This window comes from Pan paniscus, chromosome X (assembly GCF_029289425.2).
Source record: "Pan paniscus chromosome X, NHGRI_mPanPan1-v2.0_pri, whole genome shotgun sequence".
Taxonomy (NCBI): Eukaryota; Metazoa; Chordata; class Mammalia; order Primates; family Hominidae; genus Pan; species Pan paniscus.
The window spans coordinates 30,201,447-30,214,217 of record NC_073272.2 but is presented as its reverse complement, the minus strand read 5'-3'; positions in this window follow the sequence as shown (position 1 = coordinate 30,214,217).

The following is a 12,771-nucleotide window of genomic DNA, read 5'->3' as shown; positions in this document are numbered from 1 at the left end:
TGGGCAATTAACTCAATTTTGACAGAAATCTGTAACGACATCTAGCCCACTGTGCATCTACAAGTCCATCAACCCAGCCTTTATTTTTGTCATATTTCTTTAGAAGTCCTATCCTTGGCTCATGAGAAAAATTAGTTCTGCTCTTATTTGTTAGGTATATACCACTCTCATGCTTGGATTTTGATAATTCAGAGTTAAAAATAAAACAAAAAGTAAGGCTGTACGTGGTGGCTCATGCCTGTAATCCCAGCACTTTGGGAGGCTGAGGCGGGCGGATCACCTGAGGTCGGGAGTTTGAGACCAGCCTGACCAACATGGAGAAACCCCATCTCTACTAAAAATACAAAATTAGCCGGGCATGGTGGTTCATGCCTGTAATCCCAGCTACTCGGGAGGCTGAGGCAGGAGAATCGCTTGAACCGGGAGGTGAAGGTTGCGGTGAGCCGAGATGGCGCCATTGCACTCCAGCCTGGGCGACAAGAACAAAACTCCGTCTCAAAAAAAAAAAAAAAAAAAAAAAAAAAAGTAACATCTGTTGAGCTCGGCATCCCATCTAGTGCTTCATCATCCACTGTAGCAGTTGTTTCTGACCTTTTTGATTGTGCAGATTTTGTTCTTATTATCAAAGTTGTTCATTGCTCCCTACTTTATATAGGGGTGGTGTTAGGATTCAATTGTTGAAGAAATCATTCAAGGCCATCCAGGATTACACAGTCTAAATGTTGGAAACAACTAGCATAACCTTCAAAATGCTCCAAATAGCTTTATCCCCCTAAAAATTGGTCTCCTCAGCAGGAGATGTGTATTCAAGTGGCTAAAATTCAATGTCACCAAGATTCCTACTGAAATAACTCTTCTCTAGACACTTGCAGATTGTTATATTTATTCCCTTCCCTTCCCCCAATATTTTTCCCCTATATTTTTGCTTCCTCCTTCCCGGGCCTACATTTATTCCTACTACATATCTGGTAACTGACTTCTCCAATCAGGTCACAGAAGTGGTGCTTGTAAGCCTCTCCAATAGATAATAGCATGGCCTAGAATGTTCCATTCTGCTTTCTTTTCTGGATCCAAACCCAGTCATGGAGCCAGGCACAAGTGAATCTTCCCTCATGCTCTCCATACAGTGCATGTGTTAGGAACTGAATTTGTCCCGTCATAGCTCATACGGTGAAATTCTAATCCCCAAAGTGATGGTGTTTAGAGGTGAGGGGCCTTTGGTAGGTGATTAGGTAATGATGGTGGAGCCCTCATGAAGGGGATTACTGCCCTTACAAAAGAGGCCCTAAAGAGCTGCCTCGCCCCTTCTGCCATGTGAGGATGCAGTGAGAAGATTGTTGTCTATAAGCCAGAAAGTGGGCCCTCACCAGACACTGAATCTGCTAGTACCTTGCTCTTGGACTTTGCAGCCACAGAACCCTGAGAAATAAATTTCTGTTGTTTATGAGCCACCCAGTTTATGGGTCATAGCATCCTGAATGGACTGATGCAGCATGGACATTTCTCCATTCTGATATCACAACTTTTTTATTGGTTTCCGGGATTTTGAAATTAGCTAATCTGAGCAATGTACCTTTGTGAAAGTAGTAAGTCACGTCTGTGATTCCAAGGGGTAATATGTGGATGTCACCAAGTTCTTCTGGAGATGGTGCTCAATTAAATGACTAGCAATTGGTGCTTCAGATGAGGCAAAATGAGAGATATTTTCGGAGGCACAATGTGTCTTTTGGCATCTTTCCATCTTATCTACTCACATGTAAGGCCTGCTTGGACCAAAATTGTGATATTTACATATTGACGTTCAAGTTGTAATTGACATTACTGAATAGTAGGTGAGAGAAGTGGTGGGTAAGAAACTTGATACTTAACTTATATTTAGAATCCGGTGAATAATATATTTCTCAGCAAATATTTATATATCTGATTTTAAAGTTTAATTATTATTATTACTTATTGAGATGGAGTTTTGCTCTTGTTGCCCAGGCTGGAGTGCAGTGGCGCAATCTCGGCTCACTGCAACCTCAGCTCACTGCAACCTCCGCCTCCCGGCTTCAAGTGATTCTCCTGCCTCAGCCTCCTGAGTAGCTGGGATTACAGGCACGTACCATCATGCCCAGCTAATTATTTTTTTTTTTGTATTTTTAGTAGAGACGGGGTTTCATCATGTTGGCCTGGCTGGTCTCGAACTCCTGACCTCAGGTGATCACCCACCTCGGCCTCCCAAAGTGCAGGGATTACAGGCGTGAGCCACCACACCCGGCCATTATTTTTTAAAAGAACATTTTTTTCTTCTCAAAACTGTGGGGTTTTTTTTCTTTTTCTTTTTTTTTTTTTTTTTGAGACGGAGTCTCAACTCACTCTGTTGCCCAGGCTAGAGTGCAGTGGCGTGATCTCAGCTCACTGCCAACTCTGCCTCCCAGGTTCACACCATACTCCTGCCTCAGCCTCCCGAGTAGCTGGGACTACTCGCGAGTAGCCTGCCGCGACGCCCGGCTAATGTTTTTTGTATTTTTTTTTCTAGTAGAGACGGGGTTTCACCGTGTTAGCCAGGATGGTCTCGATCTCCTGACCTCATGAACCGCCCACCTTGGCCTCCCAAAGTGCTGGGATTACAGGCGTGAGCCACTGCGCACGGCCAAAACTATGTTTTAAAAAGTAACCAACTTAAAGTTACTCTAATATGTAAGTTGTTCCAAAATGACATATAGTTGTGACTGTTAGACAGTTAATACCCAAATCTCTGTGAACCAGTCTCTTCCTAGTTGGCACCTATATAGTACAACTCAGTCTGGTGATTGCAGGTACTACTAAAAGTTAAAAGACAGCTTTGATATAAGACAACCACTTAAAATTTGTTCAAAGATGGGTTATTCATCTTTTAAGGCTCATTAGTAATACAAAACTAATGGTGAGGTAGGTCAGCATTCTTTTTAGTGAGTTGACAAGTTCTTGAAGTGAAATTAAATCTGCCATGCGATTCAAACTCTTTTTGTGCTTTCCTCTTGGATGAAATCACTGGAGCACTGGGAAACCAAGAAAACAATACAGGAACAGAAAATCCATGCATTCATTTACTTTTGCTTAGGGTTTTCTCAGGCAGCTATTGTGACTCAAATAAATAAGCATCTGAGACTACTCCTCCATTCAACATTTTCACACAAAGAGAGAACTGAGGAGAGCAGAGATTCCTTAGCCCCAAAGCTGAGGTGTGGTGACAATTTATAAGCCCAGTTTTTGAAGTATTAGCATTACAACAAAGAAATTTTTATTCTGTTTCATTTCACTTTTTCAAATTCAATAAAAATATAGAATGATGTTTTGGAATGTACTACATGGGGTTTTTAGAAGACAATAACGGGGCATTTGTCCTTGAAATTCCCATGATTTTTTAGAATCCACTCAACCTAAGTGGTAGAATATGATGAAGAATCTGATGTCTCTTGAAAACTCATTTAATAAAATGTGAAGCCCCTTCAGCATGACTGATTCTCTATTCATTTGAGAGCTTTTGAACTTGCTTTACACTGCTCATATCCTTTCTTGGGCAGACAAAATTTGGTTTTTGAGGACGAAGTTGTAGTAATCAAGATAAATTTATATTATTTTAAAAAATGCATTCTAAAGAAATCTGAAGATTGTATTTGTCTTTAAATTGTAAACATAAGCTGTAGGGTCTTCTCTTCCAATTAAATCATCGTCCATTGGTTGAACATACAGTTTTTTTTTTTTGTTTCGTTTTTGTTTTTTGAGACCGAGTCTCGCTCTGTCGCCTGGGCTGGAGTGCAGTGGCGCGATCTCGGCTCACTGCAAGTTCTGCCTCCCGGGTTCTGGCCATTCTCCTGCCTCAGCCTCCCGAGTAGCTTGGACTACAGGTGCCCACCACCACACCTGGCTAATTTTTTGTATTTTTAGTAGAGACGGGGTTTCACTGTGTTAGCCAGGATGGTCTTGATCTCCTGACCTCATGATCTGCCCGCCTTGGCCTCCCAAAATGCTGGGATTACAGGCGTGAGCCATCATGCTCCGCCGGTTGAACATGTAGTTAATTTGCATCCAAAAATGAATTGATCTTAAACTTTTAGATGAAAATACTACCTTATAATACTTCATTTTGAATAATAGAATTTGAATTTATTTCAGTATAATATCTTTTAGAAAAAAATGTACAATTGATTTTTATCGTGATTGTGGTAATTGTATGGCAAGTTTTTAAAAACCTGATGTTTTTTCTATGGAAGTAATATGTCATCTTCCATTTTGAGTTATCCAAAGTCTTGTCTTCGAAAGAGGCACAGAGTCAGGTTTAAACCCAATAAAATAGTTCTTTATTTTTAGAATGTCTATACTCACTGATATCTACTGATTTCATTCTCACATATTCCTCTCTTTAAAAACATGAATAAAACCTATGCTCAATTTATACTCATCGCCATTGATTTAACAAATATTTACTGAGCACCTACTCTGTGCCTGGTTCTGTTCTATATCTGTGTAATCTGCACTGAACAAGACAAATAAAATCCCTGCTTTCATAGAACTTAAATTCTAGTAGGGCTTGGGTTGTAGTGGTGGGTGTAGTTTGAGAAGGCAGAAAATAAAAATTAATTAAAATAGAAATTAATTAAAAAATAATCAAGAAAAGGGAGATTGGGGAGATTAAGTGTTTTTGAAGACAAAAATCAAGGTGATAGACTAGCTACCTTGCTTTATATAAGATAATCAGAGAATTATAGTAACAGTTAACATTTATTGGACACTTATGCATCAAATACTTCTCTGTTTCCCATATGCATTGATTAGGCTATTTCAACAACTTAGGATGTTGGCATTATTGTCATCTTAATTTTACATATGCAGATACTCAGTCCAGATTGTTTACCTAGCTCTTTTAAGATCACACTATTAGGAAATGATGGAGATGAGATTTTAACCTATATAGTTTGACACACAGGCAGTGTTCTTAACAACTGTGATATTTTTGAGGAAATTATACTTGGCCCCATAGCGGAAAGGTGAAGCACAAGGTATGGAAAAGGGCCAACTAGGTACAGAGGGACCAGTGAGTGCAAAGGCCTTAAGGCAAGAGAAATCATGATGTGTTTGCAAAACAGAAAATAGTAAGGTTGGAGGATAGTGAGTAATTGAAAATGTCATATGAAAATTGCTTTAGGAAGCACCCTGGGATAGATCGCATAGGGCCTTTAAAAATCATAGTAAGGAGTTTGTATTTTAAAAGCAATGCAAAGCAATTAGAGGACATTAAAACAAAGGAGAAACTTGGTATGGTTTACATTAACAAAAGTCTGCTTATGGTATGCAGAATGGAGAAGAATGGGATATAAAAGCAAGGAGACCAGTGGAAAGGCTATTGCAGCAGACAAGGAATACAATCAAAGCAACTTGAATTAGGAAAGAGATAGTGGAAATGAAGAAAAAGGGATACATTCAAGATATATTTTTGATAGGATGTCAGTAATACTTGATAGATTAGCTGTGCAGAATTGAGGAAAGGTAAGACATCAAATTCCATTTTGAATATGTTCCTTTTAAGATGCTTTGACATCTAAATGGCAATATCAAATAGGCAAATAGGGAAAGATCCTGGCTGGGGATATCTATTTGGAATCAACAGCATATAATTGGTACTTAGAACTATGGGCCTGCATATTTTCTGGGGCAGTGTTCCTCAATCCTGACTGCACTTTGGAATCGTCTAAAAAGCTTCTTAAACGTATAGATGTCATGCCCTGTTCCAGGTCAATTAAATTTAAAATGTTGAGAGGATATTCTCTGTATTTACATATTTAAAGAACCCTCTAAGTGATTTGAGACAGCGTCTGGGCTTGAGAACCACTGGTCTAGGAAGAGAGCATAGGAAGGACTGTGCCCTGGATCATTCCATCATGTGGAAGTGGAGAAGAGGTGAAACCAGCAAAGGAGGCCGAGGAGTCAATGATGAGATAAATCTGGGAATGTGGAATCGAGAGAAGGAAATGTTTCATGAAGACTAGACATATTTCAAGAAGGTCAATAGACTTAAGGGATACAAAGAAGTTGAGTAAGATGAGAATGTTTGGATAAGGCACTATGGAAGTTTGTTAGAAGCTTTGACAAATCGATTTAATAGGCTGTTTGGATGGGTGCTGACAAAGCAAAGGTGTCCAAAACCACAATGAATTTGAAAAGTTTTTATGTGAGGAAGAGCAGTTAAAAAGAGTGTTGGTTGGAGGACGATATTAAGGTGGGAATTCTTTCTTTTACGAGAAGGGAGTTGCCAAAGTGTGTTTTCTGTGGGTAAGATGAAAAAATAGAAAAGGGGGAATTGCCCTTGAGAAGGCAGAAGGGATGCCACTCCATGATAAATTGGGGGTGATAGCTTTTGATAGGAGTAGAGGTACTGTTACCTCATAAAAAGGGTGAAGGTTCTGGAAAGTTGGTCGACAAGGAAGCTGGCAGAGATGCTCTTTGCTTCTATTCATGAAGTAGGAGGCAACCTTAGCAGCTGAGATTGGATTGGGGTATGAGAGTAGGAGCTTAAATAGAGAGATGGATCTATAAACTGACTGTTTTGAAAAGTGGGAAAATAAATATCCTAGGAAAATGTATTAGACTTTAGTGCTCTTTCTCTGATAGTTGCTATGAATTTAAAGTGGGAATGGTCAGCAAAGTTGTGTGGATTTTATTTTTCCCAGAAATTTTCTGCTCCTTGGGTGAAAATAGTTGAAGGGTTGAGATTTACCAACTGGGAGTAATTAAGGGAGGAAGAGAGTGCAAAGGAGTTCAGAGCATTTTAAAAGAAAGTGATTGTAATAATGAGCATAGAAACCATGATGGGTAAGGAGAAATGTTTGGATAGGACCTGCCCTTCCTTTTATTCTTTTTGGAACAGTAATCATATTTTCTTATTATCAGAATACACAGAAGGTCATACAAAGGTATAAAAAAATACTTTCTCATTTCTGAGAATGGGATTGAAGAGGGAGAAGCCAGCACTAGGTTGGGTCCGTGATTAATAGGAATAAGAAATATATTATCCTTTCTGAGAAAAGTTGAAGGCTCGAGAACTAAAGATGCCTAAGGGAGAATGTACCTGGGAATATCACATCCAGTAGTAAATGCCAGAAATGCCCCAGCATGCCATGATTCCATGATCTACATTTTTTCCCCCATCACTTTCTGAGCTGTCAATTTTCATAAAATGCAGTACCTGCCAATAATGAGTTCAAAAGACATATTGGTGTTTACTGATGGGAAAGAAAAATAAAAGGCCACAAATGACCCTAGATATACTGAGACATAAGCATTGATAGCACTGGAGTGAGTTTGAGTATATTGATTTAAAATTTTGCAAAGTTCTACAAAGGAAACTTATGTTTTATTTTTAAATTTTGTAATTATCAATTTTATGTCAAATTATATTATTGTATTAGAGATTTGAATCTCTAAAATCATTACAGTGCTTCCTTTTATGTGTTTTGCTATAAATATTACACAAAATTTCATATAACTTTATCACATCCATGAATATATGGAGACGTCCCCCTGTGAAACCTGTAATACTGCTGTATCTTTCCCAATCAATGAGACATTGAGCTGAATTCTCTCCCGTATGTCTAGGAGCTTTTATCCCAAAAAGGAGTGAACATGTGATAATCGAATAAATGAATGCAAATATGAAAACTGTTCCTATCAGAGTTTGTGGTTTTATAAGAGTTTCCTTGCATAGTCAACAACTGAGAATTGTGAGCAAAACTCTGGTAGTCTATAATAGGCCTGTCTGGATTGGGTTTCAGGGCAATATACTAGAACTTGAACAAATAAGAAGTGATGTTTCTGTGGACAAACGATAAATGTGAAGCAGTTGTCCTAGAAAGATCTGACCCATAGATGACTTAATAGTGGCAACTTTATTTGGCCCATTAAAATGCATTTCCTTTTCTTCTCCTTTGATTCTCACAACAATTGTGTAATTAAGTTGAACTTGTATCATGATCTCTAATGAATCTGAGGCCCAAACATGCCAAGTAGATTGCGCACAGTCAAACCAATAGGTTTAAGAACCAAGACTTTAACTTAAGGATTTAACAACCTGGATGCTTTCCACTAAGCTACTGACAATTTTGAACTTACACTAAGCCTTGTGCTCCTGGAAAACAGCAAACAGTGACAGTGAAGAAAATCTTCACACTTGTGTTCTGGGAAATGGGTTGCTGCAGCAGTCCTCAAACTTTTTTTTTTTTTTTTTTGAGACCGAGTCTCGTTCTGTCACCCAGGTTGGAGTGCAGTAGTGCCATCTCGGCTCACTGCAACCTCCGCCTCCCAGGTTCAAGCGATTCTCCTGCCGCAGTCTCCCAAGTAGCTGGGACTACAGTCACGTGCCACCATGCCCAGCTAATTTTTATATTTTTAGTAGAGATGGGGTTTCACCATATTGGCCAGGCTGGTCTCAAACTCCTGACCTCGTGATCCACCCACCTTGGCCTCCCAAAGTGCTGGGATTACAGCCGTAAGCCACCACGCCCGGCCTCCCCAATCTTTTTGGCACCAGTGGAAGACAATGCTTCCACAGACCCAGGTTGCGGGGTTGGGTATGGTTTTGGGATAAAACTATTCCATCTCAGATCATCAGGCATTAGATTCTCATAAGGAGCATGCAACCTAGATCCCTCTCATGTGCAGTTTACAATAGGCTTTGCACTCCTATGAGAATCTAATGCCATGGCTGATCTGACAGGAGGCGGAGCTCAGGCGGTAATGCTTGCTCACCTCTTGCTGTGCTGCCTGATTCCTAACAGGCCACAGACTCGTACCAATCAGTGGCCTGGGGGTTAGGGACCCCTGTGTCACTCTACAGAACCATCATTTTCCATATGAATCAGATAAGACTCCCAGATGCCCCCTTGCTCACCTATGAAAAGGCCAGACACAGACCCTCCAAATTTCCATTCTTTGTCTCATAAATAATTGGCTGAATGACTTGCCCCCACTGGCCAAATTGGGTAAGTGCCTACTAACTTGACATCACCAAATTTTAGTCAGCATTTCTTTTTTCCCCAGGCCCCTAAATTTCAGCCCACCCTTGAGTTCCAGCAAACATTGGAATGTGGGGCAACCTCACCTCCTCTAAAAGCATCTCCCAGAGAATCAGCTGACCTCAAAGTAAAACATGTCCTACTTAACTGTCTGATTACCACATCTGCTCATTCCATATCCCCACACCCAATTCTTCCTAGACTTGTTTACTCTTCCCTATAAAGAAAAGTCATGAGTTCAACTTCTTTAGATTTTACATGTAAGTGTGATCATGTAGTATTTTCCTTTCTGTGCCTGGCTTATTTCACTTACCATAATACCCTCCAGGTTCATCCATGTTGTTGCAAATGACAGAATTTCCTTCTATATCACATTTTCTTTGTCCATTCATCCATTGATGGACACTTAGGTTGCTTCCATAGCTTGGCTATTCTGAATAAAGCTGCAATGAGCATGGGGTGTAGATCTCATAGAATCAAGAGCATAGAACAGTGGTTGCCAGGGACTAAAGAAAGGTGGGGAAAATGGGGAGATGCTGGTCAAATGGTATAAACTTTCAGCTACAAGATGAACAAGTTCAGGGACTCTAATGTACAGCATGGGTGGCGACAGACGTTTTAATTAATTTGATTGCGGTAATCATTACATAATGTATACCTATGTCAAATCATCATGTTATACAGCTGGTATATATTAAATCTTCATTTGACAATTAAATATACTACACTAAAAAATAAGCATTGCAAATTAAAAAGAAAGAAAAAAAGAGAGAAAGAAACAGAATCAAAGAAAGAACCAAAGAAAGAAAGAAAGAAAGAAAGAAAGAAAGAAAGAAAGAAAGAAAGAAAGAAAAAGAAAGACCGTATCTGCCTGCCCTTTAAGATGCTTAGAAATCTTAGGATCTGAGTGTTCTCTGTATTACAGTAGCTCTCCTTTCTCTATTGCAATAGTCTCTCCTTATCTAAGTCCAGATTTGTTTTTTATTTCATACCACACAAACTCTCTTTCCTTAACTCAATGACTTTTTATAAATAACATTTATTGTCACACCTCTCCTTTCCCTACATCCACATTTTTGCACCACTCCTTGAAAAGATGATTTAAAAGGACATAAATCTGGGTAGACATAAAGAAGGATATTCTGTGCATTAATGGAGGACAGGACTCAAATATATCTCATTTAAAAATTTCCTTGGAAAACCTACCACATCTTTTAGTACTATATTAGGGCCAAGTTCATGTGTTAACACCAAACACTATGGAATTACCTTGGCTCTATCTCACTTTGATGTGACATTAATATCTTAGGTTAGCCTTTAGTTTACTTTTAGCTTAAACTTTAACCTAATCTGATCAAATCTAAGCTTAAATTTTAACCTTACCTGATCAAATCTCTTGACCCAAGTTTAGTGTTTTCAAAAGTGTTTCTCTGTTTCTCCCTTAATGTAACATCTAGAAAAGTCAAGATTTGACATTGTTTGCTTAAATAAAATACTGGTTGGGAGGACCTGACAATTTATTAGAAATAAATTCTATCTTAAAGAAATATTGCTGCTTAGCATGTTTCTACACAAGCAATGAAAAGCCTGCAGAATGGGCTTGTTAGCACAAAGGACAACTGTGGTAAGAGCTGAGGCATGAAAAAAAATTTCCAAGACTCTCCAGAGCTTAAAATCCTGTTATTTATTCATTTAAGTTCTGACAATTGTGCTAATAGATTTTATTTTTAACATGACTTCACATTCCTACCCAGAACTACCCCTCAATGCATTTATTTGGCAATAAATTTGTGAAATAACTTGTATAGAAAACCTCTAGGACTTTTATAAAATATTCTTCCAGGCCACTCCACCAAGTAGAGAACTGGTGTCATTGTAAATAATATATTTAAAAGAAATATTTCTTGAGATGTTGAAATGTATGACTAGTTTTATCCCCTTGCAAATTTTAAAGTCATAATTTGTTCATAAAAAGTCATTATTTGGGTGTCCCAATATGTAAGCAATATAATACCTTATACTCTAAAATAATGTTTTTCTTAATATTTCAGATTGGTGGCAGTATTTTTTAAATTGTGATAAAATCTATATTACATAAAATTTACCACAAATCATTCTAAGTATAAAGTTCATTTTAATCATTTTAAGTGTACACAATAATTTTTAAGTATACAGACGTGTTAAGTATATTTATATGGTTGTGCAAGCCATTTCCATAATTCTCTTATCTTGCAAAACTGAAACTCTATACCCATTAAACAACATCTCCCCTTTTCCCCTCTCCCTTCCCCATTGAAAATGACCATTTTACTTTCTGTTTTTATGAGTTTGGCTACTCATATAAGTGGAATCACACAGTATTTATCTTTCTGTGACTGGCTTACTTCATGTCATGTAATGGCCACAAGGTTCATCCATGTTGTAGCGTATACCAAATTTTTTTCATTTTTAAGCCTGAATAATATTCCATTGTATGTGTATACCACCTTTTGTTTATCCATTTATCTGTCAATGGACAGTTGGGTTGCTTTCACCTCTTGAGTGTTGTGAATAATGATCCTCTGAAGGTGGTAGTATTTTAAACCAGGGATGGTGATATGGTTTGGCTCTGTCCCCACCCAAATCTCATCTTGAATTGTAGTTCCCATAATCCCCACGTGTCATGGGAGGACCCCAGTGGGAGGTAAATGAATCATGGGGGTGGTTCTTCCATGCTGTTCTCGTGATAGTGAGTGAGTTCTCACTGAGATCTGATGGTTTTATAGGGGCCTTTCCCCCTTTGCTCAGCACTCCTTTCTGCCACCACGTGAAGAAGGACGTGTTTGCTTCCCCTTCCACAGTGATTGTAAGTTTCCTGAGGCCTCCCCAGCAATGCAGAACTGTGAGTCAATTAAATTTCTCCTTTATAAATTGCCCAGTCTCAGGTATTTCATCATGTCTTGGGTATTTCATCATAGCAGCGTGAAAATAAACTAATACAGATGGTATATCCCTCAACTGTAATTGGAAATGAATGGGTAGGAGGTTTTTAGATGTCACAAAAACTTGGCTGCTACTGAAATTTAGTGCCCAACTACCAACAATGCTAAATATCATGCAGTATTTAGGGCACAGACAATTAATATTAAAGAATTGTCCTGCTGAAAATGCCACTAGCATCCCTGTTGAGAATTTCTAGATAACCAAGTTGTTGTCAATATATTGGGTTCAATTTTCTCTAGAATTCAATAAATTTTAAAGTTAATATGCAGGTAGCCTTCGTTTAATGTGTACGCTAGGGTCCTTACCTAAATACCTCAATCTAAGCCTCTATTCCTTCTGAGGGAGGGAAACTACAACAGAATGCTTCAGGGCCAATCTTGGGTCTATATGATGAAAGGTTCCAGAGTATGCCACTCCAAAATATGCCATTTTAGCATAAGGGTGATTTTGAGAAAAGGTGGTTGAGATTCACCAAAGGCAGAAAGAAGCCTTCAAGGGGATTCTTTTCTCTGACTAAAAGCAGAAACTTGAGAATGAGGACTGCCATAAATACCCTCTCACGGGGAAGTTCTTTGAACATGAGAAAGATGGAAAGTTGACACCAAGATGGACCTGCACAAACAAACCTTACTCCACTAATTTCCCCCAGAATCCTAAACTTCCTACAGTTTGATGCTCTTGGAAGCTGATATGGTTTGGCTGTATGTCCTCACCCAAATCACATGTGGAATTGTAACCCTCAATGATGGAAGAAGGG